Below are 22,768 nucleotides of genomic sequence, written 5' to 3'. Positions count from 1 at the left end.
TTCAAGAGAGATATACTGACAGAGTTCACAAAGGGGACCATGTTTCTCAGCGAAGTAACAACAAAGTAGAACTGGGTCTGGGGGTTTGAGGAAAGGAAAGAGGCAGAGAAATTAATATTTACAAAATGTCCACTGAGTGCCAGTTCTGGGCAAGGCCCACTGCATGAGTTACACCTTCGGGTTTCACAGCATCATTCAATACCTATGTGCGGTGTGGGCATTACAATCTTTTTAGAGCAGAGGAAAGTAAGGTGTAGGGAGGCGAGGAATTTCTCTTTGTTCCCGGATGGAGGGGCCTCCCCAAATGACCAGGGGCCCCAGGCGTGGTTGGCGGGTCCCCCTCCCCCCTCTGCTGTGCCTCCTCCCCTCGGCTCCAGGGCCCACAGCCTCTTGCTCCCCTTGCTTGCCTGCCTGCCTGCCTGCTCCACTGGACTGAGGCTGTCAGGGGCTGTGTTTTGGGTTCTGCATGTCCAGCATCTCCTTATGTGCCGGGCATGGGCCTGCATCCACGAAGGAAGCACGCAAGAGTTAATGCGGAGGCAAACAAAGAGCCGTGAGGCCCAGCTGTGTGAGCTGAGGGCAGAAGCAATGAGCACACCCGTTACATAAGTGCTTCTCCTGCTTTGCTCAGGGCCGGGAGGAGAGCGGGGCTCTTGCCTCCCCTGTGCTATATATAATCTCTGTTTTGGCAGAGGAGCTTGCTACAGTTCCACAGCTCACTCACAGGAGATACTCATGTTTTCTTAAGAATCCAGCAAATTTTCTTTGACTAGTGATGCCACAAAATAATAAGACAGACTCGGTGTAAGGTTTAGACACATTCCCAGCATTTTTCTCTCTCAAAAACAGTATTTCTGGTTCCACTTCAAGAAGCAAAGGAAGGGTGAAAATGAGATGGCAAAGAGACAGCTTGCAACATCCCATAATTACAGCCTTTGATGCTGGAACCTCAAGGCTCCAATCCCAGATGGGACAGTGTTTCCCTTTTTGAGGCTCCAATCCCAGATGGGACAGTTACCCTTTGGTAACTAAACAGGGGCTGATCCATTAACCAAGAATATGTCCCCCCCCAACACCTTTTTTTCTGGCCGCACGGCTTGTGGGATCTTAGCTTCCCAACCAGGGACTGAACCCGGGCCCTTGGCAGTGGAAGCATGGGGTCCTAACCACTGGACCGCCAGGGAAGGCCCCAAGAATACGTGTTTGATACAGAGTGGGCCAGGTTTGTTTCTGATTCTTTCTCACCTTCCTCGTAAGCCCTTACCCTGGAATCCATGACCTCATGACTATAGAATGAATATTTCATAGAATCATTCATTTATCCTGGGACTTAATTGAAGATAAGTTCTACTTAGTTAACCCCTTCTTTAGCTGTAGTAGATTTACCTGAAAAATGTTTTCTGAGACCTTTAAAAACATATATTTACTAAAAATCACCACATTAACTTCATGTTAGTCCTAAAAGGTGCTCTAATTACTGAAAGCCATAGTTCATTATTGTAATACAAACTGTTATAACACATACTCACTTGAACATTAAAACATGACATTTCCTTTAAGTATAATCAGTCCTTTAACTTTTTACCAATTTGGTTGGGACTTCCTCCAGATCAATTCTTCCAAAATGATGTATTTTTAAGAAATAAAATCATGAACCTGATGTTTTCGTAAGATGACAGGTTAAGAAGAAAAATAGGCTTTTAAAATGTTGATTTTATTAACATTAATACTAACATCTAAGTATTAGCAGAGCTATTATTTATAAGCATAGCTCCTATAGTGAGTATGCAGACATTGTGAGACTTGCTGACAGTGGGCAGCTCAGTTCTAGCAGGTTCTATTCCAAGGTGGCCTGTCACTATAGTGGGAGTCAGATAAACCTGAGTCCCAGCCCTGACTCAGCAACTTCCTAGTGCAGGTCACTTGGGTCTTGGGTGATGTATTTAACCTCCCAAACCTCAGTTTTCTTTTATAAAATGGGAATGGTATCAGTGTATATAGGGTAAGGTTCACTTCAAAAAATAAACAAGACAGTCTATGGGAAAGCATCTGGACAGGCATGTTGACAGTCAGGCAGAAGTCTCAGGCTTCCTGCCTCCTCACTCCCTGCTCTGTCCCATCACCAAGGTGGCCCCTCTGCATGGTTTCTGAGTACTGACCTTCTCCTCTCGCCTGCAAACAGCTGCGGTGACTTCAGTGACCTACACTGCCTGCACACACACTTGCCCCCTTCCCCCTATTAGCCTTTAGACACACAGATCACTGTCTTCAGTGATTCCCTGCAGCATAAAGTCCACCCACTTGAGCCTGGTGTCATGGTCCTTTCTTAGTCTGGCCCAACCCACCCTTTCTGAGCTCATGGTCCCTTGCAAACCCAAGTCTTCCCACTCCAACTCTGCCCATCGCCCTGCTTCAAAGCTCTTACACAGCCTCCACGGCCTACAGTATGAACTCCAAACTGCTTCATGTGGCATCTGAGACATGTTATCTGGTCCCTGTCCATCTCCAGTTTCACTGGCCACCACTCCTTTGCCTCCTTGTACTTTATAGCCAAGCAATTCTACTTACAGTACCGGAACCCTATGTTGTCTCATCACTCTTCAACTTTACACACACTCCCCTTTTTGCCCAGAATACCCTCCTCTTCTCATCTATTTGGCAAAGTCCTAGACAGTTTTTAAATGGCCCCACTTCTGTGACAGTCTGTCAAGTACTGACTGTGTCTTGTACCTTTGTCTGTTACTGCACCTGCCATGTTGTAATTATTTTTCATGTTTTCTTGTAATTCACCAGACCACTATAAATATCTTCTTTGGGGGATGAACCCAGGACTTGGTCTTACACAGAGCAGTCACTCAGGAAATATTTACTGTGTTGAGCCGAAAAAGCTTCCAAGCTGGTGGGAAGAGCCACTGAAATGCAGGGGCTGCGACCTACCAGAGCAGCCTGCCGCTATGAGAGTAGGCAGAGGGAGAATTTAACAAAATTCCCATTGAAAATGGTAAAATGGTGGTGACTGCCAGAGCTCAGAAAAAGAAACCCTTTTTATGTGGTTATAACTCTAACAAGTCAATTACATTTACCTAAAGCCAGTGGAACTCCAAACTGTATTTTTCTCCCCATAGCTTTATTCTTTTATAAAGTTCCCTTGCTCTGTGCAATGATCATGGGCAATCACGTTTGCAGTTTTCGGCGATGCCAGTTCATGGCTATGTTTTTCTGTTCACTGAACTGGCTCATTTCTTCAGAACAAACTGTTCTGCACTGAAGCAGGAATTGGCTGGGTTCTAACAAAAAGATTTTTCCCCCCGACAGTGTTTTTGCAAAAGACCCAAGTCAATTTATAGCCAAGTAACAAAAGGTCAGAAAGGTTAGTCAAGCAATGGGCGTAATTCCTGTGTGTCACAGCCAATAAAGGAAATGGGTGGGAATAAATAGTATGCAATTTTAACCTGAAATTATTTGTGCAAAACTATTATTGTAAACTATACAAAGGGACCCATGGCTTCCAATAAAAAGGATTTCCCACTCTGATTTTTCTTAAGACACATTTACTGTGGAAGAACTGAGATGACCTCGAATTCCTCATTTGCAAATGGAAAAATGTCAAAAACTTTTTCACACTAATTTATGAAAAAACTTGGCCACTGTTTTGCAGCCCTGAAATAGAAATATTCACATAAAAAATTAAATATCTACCAGTTAAATCACAATTAAATACAATCTGCAGGGCTGAATCTAATACAAAATCTTTGCCAAAAGAGAAAATTAACCAAAAGAGACGCTGAGAAAAGGGCTCTAAAAAGGCCATAGTTTATCTGTTTTAATCATGCTAGACGTGTGGCAAACTACTGCATTATTCAACGAGCATAAGAACAACAAGAAATGCCTGCCTTTAAAGCAGACACGAAGAGCTGACATCACAGCCAAGCAAACGGAAGACAGATGAGTAACAGCCTGCACTGGGAGGCCAACCAGGCCCAGGCTTGTGGGTCTGTGGAGTAAGGAAGCCTTTCAAATTTCAAGGCCGATGGAACCACCCCCCACACCCCATCATCACGATGTCTATAGTAGTCACCATTTAAAACAACCTAATCATCCAAAAGATGAATCGTTAAATAGAACACTGTCACAGTCCTGGACAAGATGCTGTAAACCATTTCTCCCCCAGCCTCCTTGCTAAGTACAACTATAAACTCTGGAAATAATACTAGAGGCAACCAAAGGAGAAGTCTGAAAGGGGGGAAAAGGAAGGTGAACAAGTTAGGGATCCCAGGGCTAAAGGAACAACACAGCAGCAGGGCATCTTATGACTCCCCTATCCAACTGAAGGTGGCCCAAGCCAAATGTTTCCCAAGCCCCAGTCTAGCAACATAAGGCAACTCAGGAAGGCTTATCCTTCCCTGTGACAGAACGGGAGTTCGGCGGACAACACCAGGCCAGCTGGCAGCACCAACAAGGAGGATAGTTCAGGATCCCACTGATATTAAAACAATCTGGGAAAACACTCTCCCTCCCTGCAGGGCCCCCAGGAAGTACTCTTTATTCCAGCAGGATGCAGACTTCTTTCTTCCACCTGAGGGCACCAGGCAGCATGGCCTGGGGAAACTTCTTCCTTCCATCAGATAGCACCAGCAGGGCCCAGTGGGAGCCCCAGCTGCACCAGATAAACCAAGCAGACCAAAACAGTAACAGCAAAGCCTCTGAAAAGTAAATCATCATTGGAATCACAGCCCACAACAGTAGATCCCAACCTGTGTGCTAAACCTAAAGAGAGTGACTTCCTGGTAAAACAAAAGGTTTAAATAGGACCCAGAGTTTCCTAACATGATAGACAAAATGTCCAGAACAGAATGGAAAATTCCCTTCCTACCAAGAACCAGGAAACTCACAACTTGAATGAGAAAAGACGATCAACCGACACCAATACCACGATGAATCTGATGTTGGAATCAGCTTACAAAGAATTTTAAAGCAGCCCTCACAAAAATGCTGCAACAAGCAATTACAAATTCTCTAGAAATAAATGAAAAAATAGAAAAACTCATCAAAGAAACAGAAGTTATAAAAAGGACCAAATACAAATTATAGAACTGAAAGACATAATAATAGAAATAAAAACTTGCTAGATAGGCTTAATAATAGCGATGACAGAGGATAAAAATCAATGAACTTGAAGACAGATCAGTAGAGCTTACCCAACGTGAACAAAAGAGAGAAGACAGACTGAAAACAAATGAACAGAGCTTCAAGAACTTGCGAGACAGTAACAAAAGATCCAATGTTCATATCATCAGAGTCCCAGAAGGAGAATAAAAAGAAAGGGGCTGAAAGAGTATTCAAAAAGATAATGGCTGAGAATTTCCCAAACCTGGTGAAAGACATAAACCTACAGCTTCAAGAAGCTGGGCAAACCTCAAACAGATAAGCTCAAAGAAATCCATGACAAGACACATGATGATTAAATTTCTGATAATTAAAGACAAAGAAAAACCCTTGAAAACTGAGAAAAACAACCCATTGTCTATAAGGGAACACCAATTCAAATGACAACAGATTTCTCATTTGAAACCACAGAGGCCAGAAGGAAGTAGCACAATATTTTCAACGCTGAAAGAAAAGAACTGTCAACCATGAATTCTATATCTGGGGAAACTATACCTCAAGACTGGAGGGGAGAAGACATTCTCAGACTAAGGGAAACTAAAAGAATGGGTAGCTAGAAGACCTACCCTTAAAGAATGGCTAAAGGAAGTTCTTCAAAGAGAAAGGAAATGATAAAAGAAGAAATCTTGGCATATCAGTTAGGAATAAGGAACAGAAAAAGAAAATGAGTATATACAATAGGCTATCCTTCTCCTCATGAGTTTTATATCATATTTAATGACTGAAACAAAAATTATAATACCACCTGATGCTCAAGATAATTATATTTAGAAGTGGGGATTAAAGGGACCTAGATGGAAGTAAGGTTTCCACATTTCACTCAAAGTGGTGAAACGCTGATACCAGTAGACTGTTATAAGTCAAACATGTATCTTGTAATACTCAGAGCAACCACTAAGAAAATGATACAAAGAGATACACTCAAAAACATTACAAGTAAGATAAAATACTCTAAAATGTTCAAGTCACCCAGAGAAAGGCAAGAAAAGAGAAACCGGAAGCAAAACAAACAATAAAATGGCAGATTAAAATCTTAATATATAAATAATTACCTTAAATGTAAATGGTCTAAATATACCAATTAAAAAGTAGAAACTGTCAGAATGGATAACTACATGCTGTTCACACGAAACTCACTTCAAATTCAATGAGATAAGTAGGCTGAAAACAGAGTGCTGTCCATATAGTAGATGGAATATCAATAGCTCTTTTAAATTGTGCTTATGAATAACTTTCATGATATAGGAAAATGTTTAGAATATTACATTTTATAAGATGTGATAATTAAATAAGTAAATATTTTCAAAACAAGACACAAAATGTATATATAGCATGACTTCACACTGTATGTAAACAATTTATAAATAAATGCCTCAAAAGAATGCATGTTAGGGTACCACTAGCAAGAATCTCAATTATCTTCATTGTGCTTTCTTATATTTTTCAGATTTCTACCACAGAATGAATGGCTTTTATAATCAGAAAACAACATTACGTTTTAAAACTTCTCTTCAATTAAAGCAGTCTATTAAAGATAACTGCTGCGTTCTGAAGAACCTAGGGGCAGGACAGGAATAAAGACGCAGATGTAGAGAATGGACTTGAGGACACAGGGAAGGGGAAGGGGAAGCTGGGACAAAGTGAGAGAGTGGCATGGACATATATACACTACCAAATGTAAAATAGATAGCTAGTGGGAAGCAGCCGCATAGCACAGGGAGATCAGCTCCGTGCTTTGTGACCACCTAGAGGGGTGGGATAGGGAGGGTGGGAGCGAGATGCAAGAGGGAGGAGATATGGGGACATATGTGTATGTATAGCTGATTCACTGTTTTAAAGCAGAAACTAACACACCATTGTAAAGCAATTATACTCCAATAAAGATGTTGAAAAAAAAGATACAGTTATCAAAAAAAAAAAAAAAAGATAACTGCTGCTGCCTGGGGAGGAAGAACTAATATTTATCATCGGCAGCCACCATTAACGTGGCTCTTTCTACTGGTGAGTTGGCTGCCTCTCCCTTTCCTGCTCCCCAGAGGACCAAAGGTACAAGGCAGAAGGCCTGAAAGACTCAGAAAGTGCTCTCTCTGCAAGCTTTGTACATGGGATCCAGGAGATGAGGGTAGGAAGGGGGAGGGAACTGACAGATAGGGACAGCAGAGCAGGACTGCTAGAAACCTGCCTCATGTCCAGTGGTCTCCAGAGTCACTGCTGTAGGTCTCCACAGGCCTGACCACCGAGTTGGGTCCCATGATTCTTCACTCCATCACCCAAGGCCACACGAGCATGTCTTGGTCCTCACAGCCCAACAGAGCCTAACACGAGGATCATCCCACCATGCTGGAGGCCACAGTACAGAAGAGGAAATTCTTCTATTTGGTATTGCCAAGTCGGTATCAATTTAACACCCCTGTCTTCCTTTCTTTTTCAAAGTCTCTCTCTAATTTTATCCAGGAGCCCAGTGATAAGCTTCCCACTATAACAGACCCAATCCTTTTTCTGACATTTCAAGTAAGAAAACTCAAAGTAATCTTCAATTCTTCCTTAACCTTTATTTGTATATCCAATCTATTATCATGAAGTAGATTCAGCATAGAATGCAGAAGATAGCAGATATAATGATTTCTAAGATTCCCTATCAGAGATTTGTAATTCTTTTACCAAAGATTACCTTTACCCTTTCTTAATGCAATGAATAAACAAACCCTCTTAAAGTCAAAGTCGAAATCTCTGACCAAGGCTCCTTCATGTATAAGATGCTTCCTTGTTGATTTAACAGGCAATGGGACCATTTCAAGACTTCCCACTGTTATGACCAATTCTGGAAAAGTTGCCGTTTTCTCTTACTGAGGACATGGAATCCCATCTCTATGGCCATACAGGATAACTCAAAGCCAACCTTGATTTTACAGCACTTTGCAAACTCTGCAGGACTATTTCAGTGCCTCCGCCTTTGCCACCTCCCATATCTAAACTACGCACATGATGAGGTAACGCAATTTTACAAATACTTGAGCACATACTGGTGACCATGTTAACTTTTTTTTTTTTTTTTTTGCAGTACGCGGGCCTCTCACTATTGTGGCCTCTCCCATTGCGGAGCACAGGTTTTGGACGCGCAGGCTCAGTGGCCATGGCTCACGGGCCCAGCCGCTCCGCGGCATGTGGGATCCTCCCGGACCGGGGCAGGAACCCGTGTCCCCTGCATCGGCAGGTGGACTCTCAACCACTGAGCCACCAGGGAAGCCCCATGTTAACTTTTTAAATAAACTTTTGATTTGCCTGTTGTCTTGCTTTTTTGGGGCTAGAGTGGAAAAAGCATGGACTCTGGAGTCAAAGAGTATCCCTATTACTTATTAGCCACATAACTTTGCAGCCTCTTCATCTATAAAATGGAAATAAGTATGCATACCTCTTATGAGGATTAAGTAATATATTACTTACAAAAGTGCCTAGCATATCATAGGTGCTCTCTTGGATCATTCCTACCTTAGTTTCTTTTTTTCCAACTACTTCTCGTTTATGATTTATGCTTTATGCTTTTATGGACCTAAATGAGTCACCTTAAATTCTTATGGAACAAAAAAAAAGCACATAAAAATACAACATAAAAATAGTAGACACTCCGCTGGGAAGTAGGGGTGGGCACTGACTGGGAAGGGATATGAGGCAACTTTCTGGATAATGATACCCTCGTAGGAGTTTGGGTTACACAGGTGTATGCATTTGTCAAAACTCAGCAAATGTACAGTTAAAATTTAACTACAATGAAATGTACCAATCTTACCTCAAAAGAAAAAAAAAACTATAAACAAATAACGACCTCTACTTAGTGATAGGCATGCTGAAGCACTGAGAGGGAATGCATAAAAAATAGGATGGACAGACGGCTGGACAGAGGAACAGGAAGCACAGAGTAAATTGTTAATGGTCAAACCTGGTGGTGGGTGGATGGCTGCCCACTGTAAAATCCTTTCAATTTTGCAGTATGTTTGAAATTTTTCATAATAAAACGTTGGGAAAACATGTGCTATGGAAAAGAATGGAAGGCACTCAATACACATTAGTTCTCTTCCCGAATCCTCTCCCTTATCTTCATTCATCCATTTGTTCATTTACCTGCAAACATTTCCTAGGCACACACCGCAGAATCGCCTAGTACAAGTTGCTTAACCCCAAGGCCTCTGAATACGTTTCCTCATCTGTGGAATAATAACTACATGTGCCTCATGGGGTTTCTGTGAGGATTAAGATGATAAACATATAACGCTTAAACTCAGTACCTGCCCTGTAGCTGGTGCTCGACAAAAGCTAGCTATGATTATGTCAGTATTACATAAAGAGCCCAGGCATTATAGTGTATTATTCTAGTAGCAAGTAGTGGCTAGAAGCCCTGACCCCTAACTGACTGCTTGGGTTCAAACTCCAACTCTACCACTTTGTAGCTCTGGGCAAAATCCTTAACCTTTCCGTGCCCCAGTTTCCTATTCTGTGAAAAAGGGATAAGTGTTCTCTTTCATGGGGTTATTAAGACAATTCAACATGATAATATATACAAAATGCTTAGACAGTGGCTGGAACTGTATAAGCACTCAATCAATGTGAGCAAACTCACTATGCTGGATATTTAGAGAATATGAAGATGAATGGAATGCATAAGTCCTTGACACCTCAAGGAGTTGATTATCCAGGAGAGGAGAAGGCCATGTCAACAGAAGCATCACGAAGTGGTACGTGATGTGTGCCGTAGGGGACCTGCTACTATGGGCTTGGGATACCGGAAAAACAGACTGATGATAATGACCGAGGAAGACCAAGGAAGGCCTCAAGGTAGTGGCACTGGATGACCTGGAACCTGAAGGCAGAGAAGGGGAAGAAAAAGGTTGGTAATGTGAAAATACATGGTACAGAGAACTTAATAAAAGATAGGTAGGGGCGGGTTAAAAGATTTGAGGCTGGAAAGAGATTGGGATCAGATGGCAGAAAGCTCTGCTGATGAACGTGGACTTTGTTCTGCAAAAGTGCTTTGAAAAAATGATCATCCATTCATATATTCCATGGATTAGAAGAGGTGAGTCTTCAAAATTAATTGTTGACCAAAAAAAAAAATTTTTGATTTTTCTATCTGATAAATAACAAATACTGCTAATCATTTATCCACTGCACTCTTTATGTAAAGTAACTAAAAATTCATTACAATAACTATTTTACCAATTCACGGCATCTCTACTGGATAAGAAGGCCCAGAGCCTCTGGAAGGAGGGCCAGGGAAAAGCTTACTAACAGCGTTGTGGAATCAAGTTAGTTAGCACCACTCTAACTGGTCATTGCTTTGAGGTTCAGTTTGGAATCTGACCCAAGAGATTAAATTCAGGAAGGGAGAAAAGTCCAGGCAGCAGCAGAGAAGGGCTGGCTCCCTTTGGATGCTGCCAGCTGGCTACGCTGCGCCTCTCAGAGCTCACTCTGCCTTGGTAAACACATTTCTGATGGCCGTAGGCACTGAGCAAACCCGCTAAGCCTTACCCAAGTGTCTTCAGCATCAGAGCCTGAGGGGAGTGGCCAGGGGATGGGGAAGGTTTTACAATTAAAGGCAGCAAATGCTGCTTCCAAACTATGTAATTTAAATATATGAACCACCCATGAAAACACCTTTTCTTTCTAGCACTATTGGAAGGAAATTAAAATAACATAAAACATATACGGTGAGGTTTAAAAGTTACAGGATTATCTACAGGGAAACTTTTATCTTCGTGTGGACCAGGTCCTTTTAGCGGAGGCACCTTTGAATGGACTGGTGCGCTGGCCGGCTCCGGCTCGGAGGCACAGTCTCCTGGCCTGCGGGCTCTGTGAGGAGCTCAGCTGTCTTGTTCCTCTGTGTTCTCAGGGCCTAATACAGTGCCTGGCCTGCAAAGGGTGCTCACAAAATCTTTGTTAACTCAATAAGTAAATGATCTAGTCCCCAGCTTTATAAGTTCAGAAATATGACTTGTTTTAGTTCACTGAGATTATTAAATTCTTAATTGACTGGGGGCAGAATTGGTTTAATACCAACCAAACTCAATGGAGACACATTAGATCTTACCCCACCCTCCCATTTTAGAGGGGGTATAGCTTTCCAGGAGCCCCACTGCTTCTGAAATTTACCCAGAATTGTCCTTTCCTAACATGAGGGCACCTGGGAAACAGAATCCCTAATCAGGTGGTTGCCTGAGGAACAAATTTAGAACTTCTAAGAAGGTGTTCAACCTAGGTATGCAGCAAGCCCAGCTTTGCAGCAAGCAGAATGTTTGCCCCAGGCCAGTGTGGCATCTCGCCTCCTGTGGACAGAGTGAGATGTGCTCTGACAGAGTCCAACCCTCCACATCCTTCCCAGGCTCCATGCACACTCCCAATGTGGTGTCCCTTTGCAGCATTCTTCATTTGAACAAGTCATGAACCCCTCACTTTTAAGATTTTTCTGTTTATAGGGCTTTAATTTGGCCTCTAATGACGAAAGAGGGACTTTCATCTCCACATGCCTCCAGAGGATCACTTGGATCTGGTCGTCTCTGCATGGATGTGCACCAATTTTCAGGCCATTTTGGGCGAAGCAGCAAATGCTGAGCAGTATCTTCAGAGAACCGCAGGGTACTAAGTGATACCCACCCATAGCTCTGTTTAAGACTGGTTTGGATTTTTTTTTTTCCCTAAGTGCAGTATTTTGCACTGTCTAATTTTCTATCCGCTTGGCCTCATAAAATTTTCAGAAAAATTTCCCATCAGCATAGCTTTTTACTACTGTACCCTTTAAAAAGGTCTCGGAAATTCAACATATCTGGAATGAGCCTCGAGGCAACACTGTGAGAGGTCATCATTAACAGTTACCCACTTGGAGAAGGGACCATAATTCTAAGCTTTCTTTCCTCTTCTTAAGACAGTTTCTACTCAGAATCAAATAGTTTCTCTATCCCATGATGGCTTTTTACTAAAAGAAAAATGAGATAGAGAAAAAACAGAAAATTTTAAATTTTGAGCTAATTTTAGACTTACAGAAAAGTTACAAAAATAATACAGAGAGTTTCCCTATGTCCCTGACCCAGCTTCCCCAAATCTTACATAACCATAGTAACTGAACAGAACCAGGGCATTAATATTGGCACAGTACTATTAACTAAACCAAAGATCTTATTCATATTGCACCAGTTTTTTCTACTAATGTCCTTTTTCTGTCCCAGGATCCTATCCAGGATCCCCACTGTATTTCGTCGTTATCTCTTAGTCTCCTGTGGTCTGTGACAGCTTATCAGTCTTCCTTGTTATTCATGCCCTTGACACTTTTCAAAAGTATTAATCAGTTATTTTGTTGACTGTCCCTTGATTTGGGTTTGCCTGATGTTTTCTCATGATTACACTGAGGTTATGCATTTCTGGCAAAAATGCCACAGAAATGATGTTGTGTTCTTCTTAGTGCATCATATCATGGGGTTTCATTGATGTTGCTTGTCTTATTACTGGTGATGCTGACCTTGATCTCTTGGCTAAGGTGCTTTCTGCACTGTAAAGTTACTGTCTTTTCTTTCCTTTATAGATAATAAATAAGTTGAAGGAGTTGATTTGAGACTATGCAAATTTCTGGCAAAGGTTTCTTAAAGGATTACTGGCTCCCTCATTCACAAGCCTGCTCGCTTTCCTTAAAAACTCCAAGAGGTTAGTTGATAGTATTTCCCCTTATTATGTTTGTCATGCAAGCACTTTATTACTTTTTTGTTTGTTCAATGAGATTTATTTTTCTTCTACTTGTAAAAAGAGCACACCTTCACTGTCAAAGAAAATATGGCATGTTCATAAACATGGCTTTAGAGATTGGCACCTATTCTGGACTGAACGTTTGTGTCACCCTCCCTCCAAATTCACGTTGGAATTCTAACCCCCAATGTGATGGTATGAGGACATGGGGCCTTTGGGAGATAATTAGGTCATCACAGTGGAACCCTCATGAATGGGATTAGTGCCCTTATCAAAGGGGCCCTAAAGAGCTCTCTCACCCCTCTCCACCATGCGAGGCTAGAAGAAGAAAAAGGCCATCTGCAACCCAGAAGAAGGCCCTCACCAGAGCCCGACCATGCTAGCACCCAGCCACCAGGAGAGTGAGAAAAAAATGTCTTTTGTTTATAAGCCACCCCTATTTTGTTACAGCAGCCTAAACTAAAATAGCAACTCTCTATATAAATGCAGATATAGATATAGATATATAGATATCAGTGAACCTCTTTTCCTCTTTTAATACCACTGGAGTCAGATACCATGGGCTTATTCATTAAGTCCCAGCCCCACCACGGACTTCAGGAAAGTTACTTAATTTGTGTGCTGGTTTGCCCAGCATCTGTTATTTGCTGATGGGATGAGAAAAATTAAATAACATTTTTGGGGAAGAACTATTCAGAAAGGTAGAGGTAAAAATTTTATGGTCTGTGTTTAATGGAAGTCAACTGAACACTACCATGGGGAAGGTGAGGTCACACAGTAGACATCTGCAACTCCAGATGCCACCTGTGGACAAAGGTTCAAAGTGTTCACTGCTGAATTCCTTAATGACAGGAAGGACTGCTACATGGTCCCCAGGATTTGCCTATTTCCAGTTTACCAAGTGAGGCTCCAACAGACTGTAAATTTATCACTTATTTGCGTGGCCCAAATACAATCAGGAAAAGGTTATTACCTCTCCCACTATTTTCCCCCAGAACAATAACAACAACAGGAACAGCTAACAATGGTGGAAAACACAACTCGCACTGGACACTGTGCCTTCTAAGCCCGTTACGTGCACTGGTTCATTCAACTCTCATCACAGTCCTTGCTAGGAGGTATTATTATTGCCTCCAGTTTACAGATAAGGAAAATGAGGCACAAAGAAGTTACAAAAAGTAACTTGCTCAAGGTCACTCAGCTAGTAGCTGGTAGAGCCAGAATCTGAACCCAGGCAAGCCTAGTTCCAGAGCGCAGGCACTTAGCACTACGCTCTCCTATTGTCAAGAGAATGCAAGAACACATTATCATCTAGAAGAGAGAGACAGTCCATGAATTCAAGTTCCGGGGGAAGCTGAACTGAACAAAAGATTCACATCACAGACGAAAACCACTTCCAGAATGGAAAGACCTGAGAGAAGAAACAAGAAGGGGCTCTCATGATCGATCGCACACATAATTAGCAATCAAAGTGGGTCACTAAGACAACAGCCTGGAAACATCTGAAAACAATGCGTAGAAAAGGACTCCAAGTTGACAAGTTAAACAAGCAGGTTATGTGAAAGGGAACCCAGCAGTTACTTTTGATTTTTTTTTTAAGTAACAGAAGCCCAGAGACAAGGCGATCTAAAATATAAGACCTCAAAGGAAAAGAGATGAGTGAATCAGAATACTTCAAGCTGTCATCTCTAAACAAACAAAATGATGCCAACCCCCTAGGCCAGATGCTCTTGTCATTCCTCTACCACCAAGATGTCTCCAAGAGCTGCGGTCAACAGCGCTGTCTGCATTTCCTCAGCTGATCTGACTCCAGTGTGAGCTGACCTCCGCACCCTGTGGACTGAGCACGGTGGAATCACTATCAATTTTCTAACTGAGAAAACCAGGGGCTGAGCTTCTCCTTCTCCTTATCCTGCTGGACCCTCTGGGTGAGTGGCCACTGCCCCTCGTAGGAAACCATCTCTTCCACACCAGTCTTTTCTGCTTCTCCCCTACCTCTTCCTCTAGCATCAGCTTGACATTCAGGCCTGGTTTGCAATCCCACTTACTAGCTTAGTAACAATGCCTTGGAGCCTTAGTTTCCTGGCCCACGAAGTAGGGTAGTAATAATTTCCACACACAGGGCTATTAAAAAGATAAAGTAAGCCATCTGAAAAAGCTCTCACCACCCCGTGCAGGACATGTATTACAGGGCTCAGTACATTTTGACTTCCTGCACATAAAGACTGGTCTTGGCCAGGAGGCCAACCTAAGCCCTTTTTTCTGCCTACATGCTCTGACAGGGGGAACTTTATATCTATTCCATGGCTTTGACCTCCTCCTTGGAGCAAGTATATCTCACAACCTTTATCTCCGGCCCCTACATCTCAACTGAGTTTCTAACTCATATTTCCAATTACTCCTAGATATGTTTTCCTAGATCTGTTGACAATTTTTTAAACTCAGGAAGTCCTAAAATGCTCTGTCTCTCTCCAAAGTCTCTGCGACCCCCTCCACAACATCCACCCCGTGATATAAGGTAGTCGATATTTCCACCGTCTGTTATTACCTTCCCTAAAACGAACAAACAAGAAAACCCTCTAAGTCATCCTCTAATCCCAATCTCACCTGAGTCAGGAACGAGTATTTTTAGATTCTTCCTCAAAACACCTCATCTTCTCCATCGCCGCTGCTACCACCCTGTTTGAGTTCTCATCATCTCTTACCTGGATGACTGCCACAGCTGCTCAACTGACTTCCTCCCTGCAGTCCGTGCCTCACATGACAGCCAGTTATCTTCCTAAAAACAGGCTTGAACAGAGTACTCCCCAGCTTTAAAACCTTTCTGGTGGGGCCGCAGAAAGCCGAAATTTGTTGGCCAGGCATTCCAGGTGCTTCGCAATCTGGCCCCAACAACCCTTTGTCCAGTCTCCTCTCCAGCCACTTAGGTACCTTCAGGCTTTTGCCCATCCGCTTTATCCTCTATCCCGCAAAGCCCTACTGGCACAGTAACACTCAGTATTCAGGATGCCTTCGCTGACTCACCAAACATCATTCCCTCCCTCCCTGTGTCTCCAGGACACCTGACACATCACGTCTTTCGCCATTGTGGGTTTGCATGCATGCCACCTCCTCAACCAGAAAGGGACCTTGAAGGCAAGGACAGAGCTACCTTTCTCTTTGTATCTCCTGCACCTAGTTCAGTGTCTGTCCAGCTCAGAGTGAGGCTTCAGTGGTTGTTAACTAACTTAATCAAGAATAACAAAATACTTATGAGTATCAGGCTGAAACCTAGAAGAATTAGTGCACCTCACAGAACAAATGTAAAATGTGAAGGGTAAAAATATCTGGGGTAGATGAGAAGTAGGAAGAGGGGATGCCAAAACAGGGAGAAACTGAGTTTCCTTATATGGAAGGAAAGGAAAGTTCCTGCTTTTGCTTTGATGATAGTAAATAAATTTAGGGAACAAATGTTATTTTTAGCACTAAGAGAACTGTTCACGTTTAAATTTTGTCTTAAAGTTAAAAAGAAGAAAAGGCCACTCCATAAAACAGAAGGTGTAACAGGAAAGAGACAACTAAGCAATACAAAAATTAAGAAACAAATTATACGTAGAAAACATAACAAATGCAAAAGCAACCATAAATTAAAGATGCTAAATTCACACGTAAGTTATAGAATCTTCAAGATTGGTTGAACAGAAGACAAAATCCGACAACATTCTGCTTGAAATAACAGAGCTCTGAAATAATAATGAAATTAGAAAATATAACAAAATCACTGCACAAGAAATTTATAGACTATTAAAAAAAAAGAACAGAGGACAAGCATTGCTTTAAGCATTGTTAGAAAACAAAGATTCTAAAATACTTAACTAGACCAACATCTTTGAAAAAATAAATAACTACACCCCTGCCCCCAAAGCAACTCGCCCCTGATGGCTTATTAGTGGATCATTTCAAACTCTCCACAAACAAACAAAACATATTATAGAAAACATATCTAAAAAAGGTCAAGATATAGGTTATCTAGTTCATTCTACGAACCCAATTCTAAAACTGGCAGAGAAAATGAAGAGAGAAAACTAGATGAAGCTTACTCAAAATTTATGCTCAAAAATTAAAAAAAAAACAGTAAATAGAATCTAGGAATAGGTTAAAATTTTAAATTGTGTCATGTCATCAGATACCAAAAATTCATTTGTTAAACTCCAACAGATATTCTTAATTTTAAAATTCTAAAACTAATAATAAAGGTATACTTTCTTACCCTTTTTAGAGTAACTATTTAAAACCAAATGTCAACAGTATACTTCAAGGAAGAAATGAGACATGCAGTCATTAAAAACAGGCACAAAGTGAAGAAGCATTTTATCATCACTGTTAATTAATATAGGATCAGAAGTGCCTTCCAATACAAAGCAACATGAAAACGAATAAGAAATACAAATACAATAAAGGAAGAGGCAAAATTTTTAATATATATAACACCACTGTAACTTGCAAACCCAAAGGAATCACTTAAATGGTTACGATGAGCTTAAAGTGACCAAAGTCATCACCAGTACAGAAAAATCAACACTATTTCTGGTCCTCAAACTTGACCGCAGTGAAAATCACCCTGGCAGATTTTTAAAATGCCAATGCTTACAACTCACCCCAGACAAACTGCCTCAGCATCTTTGGTGGTGGGACGAGACATTAGTAATTTATAACGCTTCTAAGTTGATTCTAATGTGCAGCTAAGTCGAGATACCACTACTCTATACATAATTATCTAAGTGTCTAAAAAACGCAGCGCAAAACCATTTGTAATATTCTCAAATGGGAAGAGAAAGATTGCTGTAAGGCAACAGGAGTGCAAAAGAAGAAGCCCAAAAGGGGACACTTAGCTCCTGTGCCTGCAGTTCAGGCAAAGAGGCAGGCAGCCGCCCAAGTTATTGGACAGGTACATGACCCATGGCAACAACGGAACAGTGGCAGCAAGAGATAATTAGTCTCAGTCCAAGTGCTACTGAAATCAGAAGCATGCATGAAGATTTAACAGAGGCTGAGGAGGTTCAAGATTACTTGCATACCTGTGCGAGGTTACATGTGAGATCAATTCCTAGAAATGCAATTGCTGAGTCAAATGGTATGTGCCTTTGAAAGTGAAAGATTAATTTTAAAAGATCTTAAAGGTGAAATAGAAAAAGCATGATGTGTAGAATAAACAAAACATCACATTTGATAGGTAGGAGGAGTGGAGTGGGAGAAAGGAGGGAAGCTGGAGCTAGGCAAGGTGGCTCAGTGCTGCCAGGGGCTAGGTAGGGAGACTGACATCACAGAAAATTCCTGGTGATTCCAATTTGGCTTTGGCCTTCACATTCACTTTGCCCCCACAGCAGAGACCTGAAGGAGAAGGCGGCCAGGAGCCACGTGGCTACCTGGGAGGACAAGATTCCTCGACTGACTGAAGAACCGTAAGGAGATCAGTGTGACTGACGCAGAGTCGGTGTGAAGGTGAGCACTAGAAAATGTGTGCACAAGTGCACTTGTAATAAACTTGTCTTATGCCGTTTTTAGTTTAGAAGATTGATATACAAGGCCATTAAATAGTTTTTACTCCACCTTCCAACTCAAAGTTAAAGAATGAGAAAACTGGAATATACCTTCTATCTAACAGTAGGCCTGCCACAATCCACCATGAGACAGGAAGTTCCACAAGTGACAGCTGTGAGGAAATTCCCATGGGCTGGGTGGCCCAGGCTTGTGGGGAGGGAGTGATGTTGCCATGGAGTTATCCAAGTCAGGCTGCTGTGCACAGAACTTCCATTATATACCAGCAATGACCCTGACTCCATTTCCTCCCCTTTCTTTCCAAAAAGTTCTACTTATTAAGGTTCTTAACTTTATAATGATAAATAAGGTAGTAAATTTCCTTTATTTAAAAAACTTTAACAACAAAACCCCTCAAAATCTAAGCCTGTGAGTGGCTCAGTAACAGAATAAACTGAGTTCCCAACTCATATATGTATATACATATGTGTATATGTATATACATATACGAGTATATAACTTTACTAGGGCACATCTAGTTCATCAAGGGGAGGCTATGCCTATTTACATTAATTATTGGCCAGTCAGCTTTGTCTTTAGTATTAATTTTCATATTCCAGAGAGCAGTACCACACATCCTATAGCCTGAGAACATGGCTTGGATAATTTGGTATTCAAACCAGTGTTTTTTGAGTCAGTCATTTAATAAAGCATAAGTATGTTTTGCACTCAGACTAAAAAACTGACCTTGAACTAAACCTGCACATCACAAGAGACACAACACACAACTCTTTTATAATACCCAATGGTCAACCTAAGATATAACAGGTTCCTATCAAGTGATCTAAGAAGTCACCTAAATTGTATATTCAATACAGATTTTTTTAGATTAATCCAAATGATTAATCCAAATGATTAAAAGAATCATTTGATCAAAGAGCTCAGCAATAAAAATCAAGGAAGGAGAAAATAAAGAATGTTTAACAGCAATACAAAGATTAAATACAGCCATAAAGACTTAGGCATGACAAAGTAATGGTAATTGATATGCAAGAAACCTAAATTCAGAAGTGTACTATTTACCCAGGAAACATACTTTTTCCTTACTTCCTTGGTTTCTCCAGTTTCTCTCTTCTCTCTGTGCAGCCCCATATGCATCTTTAAAGGTTCACTTGTTGCTTCTGCAGTTGTATCCAGTCCTGCAAAAGAAGCGACATATCCTCACTTCATGAGAAAAGAGATGAAGTGTATTCTAGGATGCTGAGCTATCCAATCTCATCAATCTCCTTTCCTAACTCATTTTCACCAGAACTATACACAAACAGAAAAACCAAGGGGGTGGGGAGAGTAAGAAGAGGTCACTAAAATACAAACTAGCAATTTTAAATGATTAAAAATGCTAGTAATAACTGAAAAATATCAATGGAAAAAAGGCAAACTTGATTGTCTCTGATGATAGATCAGAACAAGATGATTCATTAAAATCTCTTTCCACCAATGAGTTTCCATCCTTCTCTCCTGGCTAAGTTTGAGATGGCTTAGCAGAAATGATCAAATTAACTGATGTGTGGGACTTCCCTGGTGGCACAGTGGTTAAGACTCCTCGCTCCCAATGCAGGGGGCCCAGGTTCAATCCATGGTCAGGGAACTAGATCCCACATGCATGCCGCAACTAAGAGTTCACATGCTACAACTAAGGAGCCCACGAGCCACAACTAAGGAGCCCGCCTGCCGCAACTAACACCCGACGCAACTAAATAAATAAATAAATGAATAATATTTTAAAAAACTAATTGATGCGTAGCCTTACAACTTCAAGGGTGAGTACCATTAAGGATGTGCTATTTTCTGATGCACTTCCATTCAAAGCCCTGGGGTTTTCCTGACATGGATTCTAGAGGTACAAAAAATGGTCTAGACTGAGTTCCGGGCTAAGAAGTTATGTTATCTTCATCTTTTGTCTCTGACCCTTATCCCTATGTCATCCCATTCTACCCAATGACAGACACATGGTAGCTCTTGCTTAATGAATGAGACAGTAACTATGTTTTCAACAAACAACCAGAAATGCTTCACATGATCTTAAAATTACTTGGGAAGCAGTTGAAAAACCACTGCTTTTGAGTTCTTTACTTCTTTCCCAAACCATTCTCTTTGGTTGAGATGCCCAGTAAAATGGCCCTCAAGTGAGTATACCAGAGGGTTTCAGAACTTCAAACGGTGCATGGGTACACGAGAGAGTAGGGACTATGAATATCTGAATGTAAACAAGTTTGCCCCTCGAAAAAGCACCCTGAGGACTTCCCTGGTGGTCCTCCAGTGCAAGGGATGTGGGTTCAGTCCCTGGTCAGGGAACTAAGATCCCACATCCCGCGGGGCAACTAAGCCCATGCATCACAATTAGAGAAGCCGCGCACTGCAAGAAAGACCCAGGGCAGCACCGAGTGATCTTTCCCCATCATTCTTATGTCTTTAGCATACACATGTCAAGCTTTTACTCTGTGTCAGGCACTGCTCTAACAGCTTTAACTAGCTGTGGGTTCAATCCACTACAAACCACTTCGCTTTGTTTGCTTCAAGTCTGCAAACCCTTAGCCTGGATGGCACGTTGTGGGTCATGAGAGGAGCCAGGTGGAAGCGTGCAAGACAACGAGCATAAATAACATCTGCTTGAGAAACAAGTCTACACACAACACAGGGGCAGAAGCATGACCCTGAGGCAGAAGCATCAACTCCATACATAAAGAAAAGCTTCATGATCACTGGCAAAGCACTTCTACCTTTCTGAGTTAAGACGCTCTTCTCAAGCTCAGATCTTTTTGCTAGAATCTAACTTAAAGTCCCTCCTTCAAAAAACAAAACAAGTATAAGATTAAAATAAGAAACTAAGGATTTTAGTTTTTGCACACACAAAAAATTTCTTATTCCTGACACCAATTCCACTTACAATAAAAAGCACTTGTAATGGCTTTCGAAAGTGTCACAGAAGTCTCTAGCAGTGCAACACAGCAAACCACCAGAAAAATCTTACTGCAATTCCATATGTATATCTCACATTCTTGAAAAATTACTCCTAATTTTCATAAAACCAAAAGCTGCTCCATCTCCAAATAATATAAAGTTATTTTAAACACGCTCTTTCAAATTAAACGAAGAGACCAAATCCTATCAGTCCAGATCACATTTTAAAACAACCAAGGGCCCACTCAAGGTAGAAGTTATAACAGCTTCCACAAGTCAAAAAGAAAAGGCTATATTCCTTACTGTTATTCTATTACGAAACCCACTTGGGATCATCTGTCTTCGTGTTTTCTTGCCCACAGCTGGAAAGAACTTTCCCAATGTATTAATGCTACAAAGTACATGGATTCCAACAGTCACAAGGTAACCACGACAGCAAAGCCACAGTTATTTATGAGATCACAAAAACTATATGATGCAATTTTTTTAATTTGAGGGAAAATTCACATAACATAAAATTAACCATTTTAATGTGTACAATTCAATGGCATTTAGTATATTCACAATGCTGTACAACCCTCACCTGTATCTAGTTCCAAAACATTTTAGTCATCCCCAAATGAAACGTTGTACTCATGAATCAGTCACTACCATTCCCCCTGCTCCAGCCCCTGGCAACCACTAATATGCTCTTTGTCTCAATGAATTTATCTATTCCGGACATTTCACATAAATGTAATCACACAATATGTGACCTTTTGCGTCTGCCTTCTTTCACATAGCATGATGTTTTGAGGTGTTTCCACATTATCACTGCATCAGTACTTTACTCCTTTTTATGGCTAAAAAATATTCCATTGTATGGATAAATCACATTTTGTTCACCCATCCATCCACTGATGGACATCTGGGTTGTTCCTACCTTTTGGCTGCTGTGAATAGTGCTGCTAGGAACATCTGTGTACAAGTACTTGTTTGAATACCTGTCTTCAATTATTTGGGGTATGTACCCAGAGGTAGAACTGCTGGGTCATATGGTAAGTCTATATTTAACTTTCTGAGGAACTGCCAAACTGTTCTCCACGGTGGCTATGCAATTTTACATTCTCGCCAGCAAAGCACAAGGGTCTGACATCCTCACCAACACGTCATATTCTGCGTTTGGGATGTTTTTAAATTATAGCCATCCTTGGGGGTGTGAAGTAGTATCTCACTGTGGCTGATTTGCATTTCCTTAATGACCAATGACGTTGCACATCTTTTCATATATTTGTTGGCCATTTGTATATCTTCTTTGGATAAATGTCCAATGAAGTCTTTGCCCATATTTTAATTCTGTTGTTTTTCTTTTTGTTGTTGAGTTGTTTGAGGTCTTTTTTTTTTTTTTTTTTTTTTTTTT

General features: G+C 41.2%; 1 protein-coding gene across 19 annotated transcripts in view; it reads right to left on the bottom strand.

Annotated features, from left to right (window-relative positions):
• Positions 1 to 22,768, bottom strand: part of ZHX3 (zinc fingers and homeoboxes 3) — a 145,777-nt gene that overhangs the window by 46,877 nt on the left and 76,132 nt on the right. For 17 of the 19 annotated variants that reach the window (XR_003793042.1, XR_003793043.1, XR_003793052.1 and 14 more), the window contains one exon: positions 19,505 to 19,607. The exons of 1 other annotated variant lie outside the window; for it this stretch is intronic. The gene's annotated coding sequence lies outside the window, so the exon portion shown is untranslated. The remainder of the gene's footprint in view (positions 1 to 19,504; positions 19,608 to 22,768) is intronic. One more of the 19 variants, XR_003793044.1, reaches the window with a different exon arrangement.

This window comes from Monodon monoceros, unplaced genomic scaffold, assembly GCF_005190385.1.
Source record: "Monodon monoceros isolate NGI ecotype Baffin Bay Population unplaced genomic scaffold, NGI_Narwhal_1 Super_Scaffold_13, whole genome shotgun sequence".
NCBI classification, from domain to species: Eukaryota; Metazoa; Chordata; class Mammalia; order Artiodactyla; family Monodontidae; genus Monodon; species Monodon monoceros.
The sequence above is the reverse complement of the archived record's forward strand: the minus strand, read 5'-3'. Positions and strand labels throughout refer to the sequence as shown.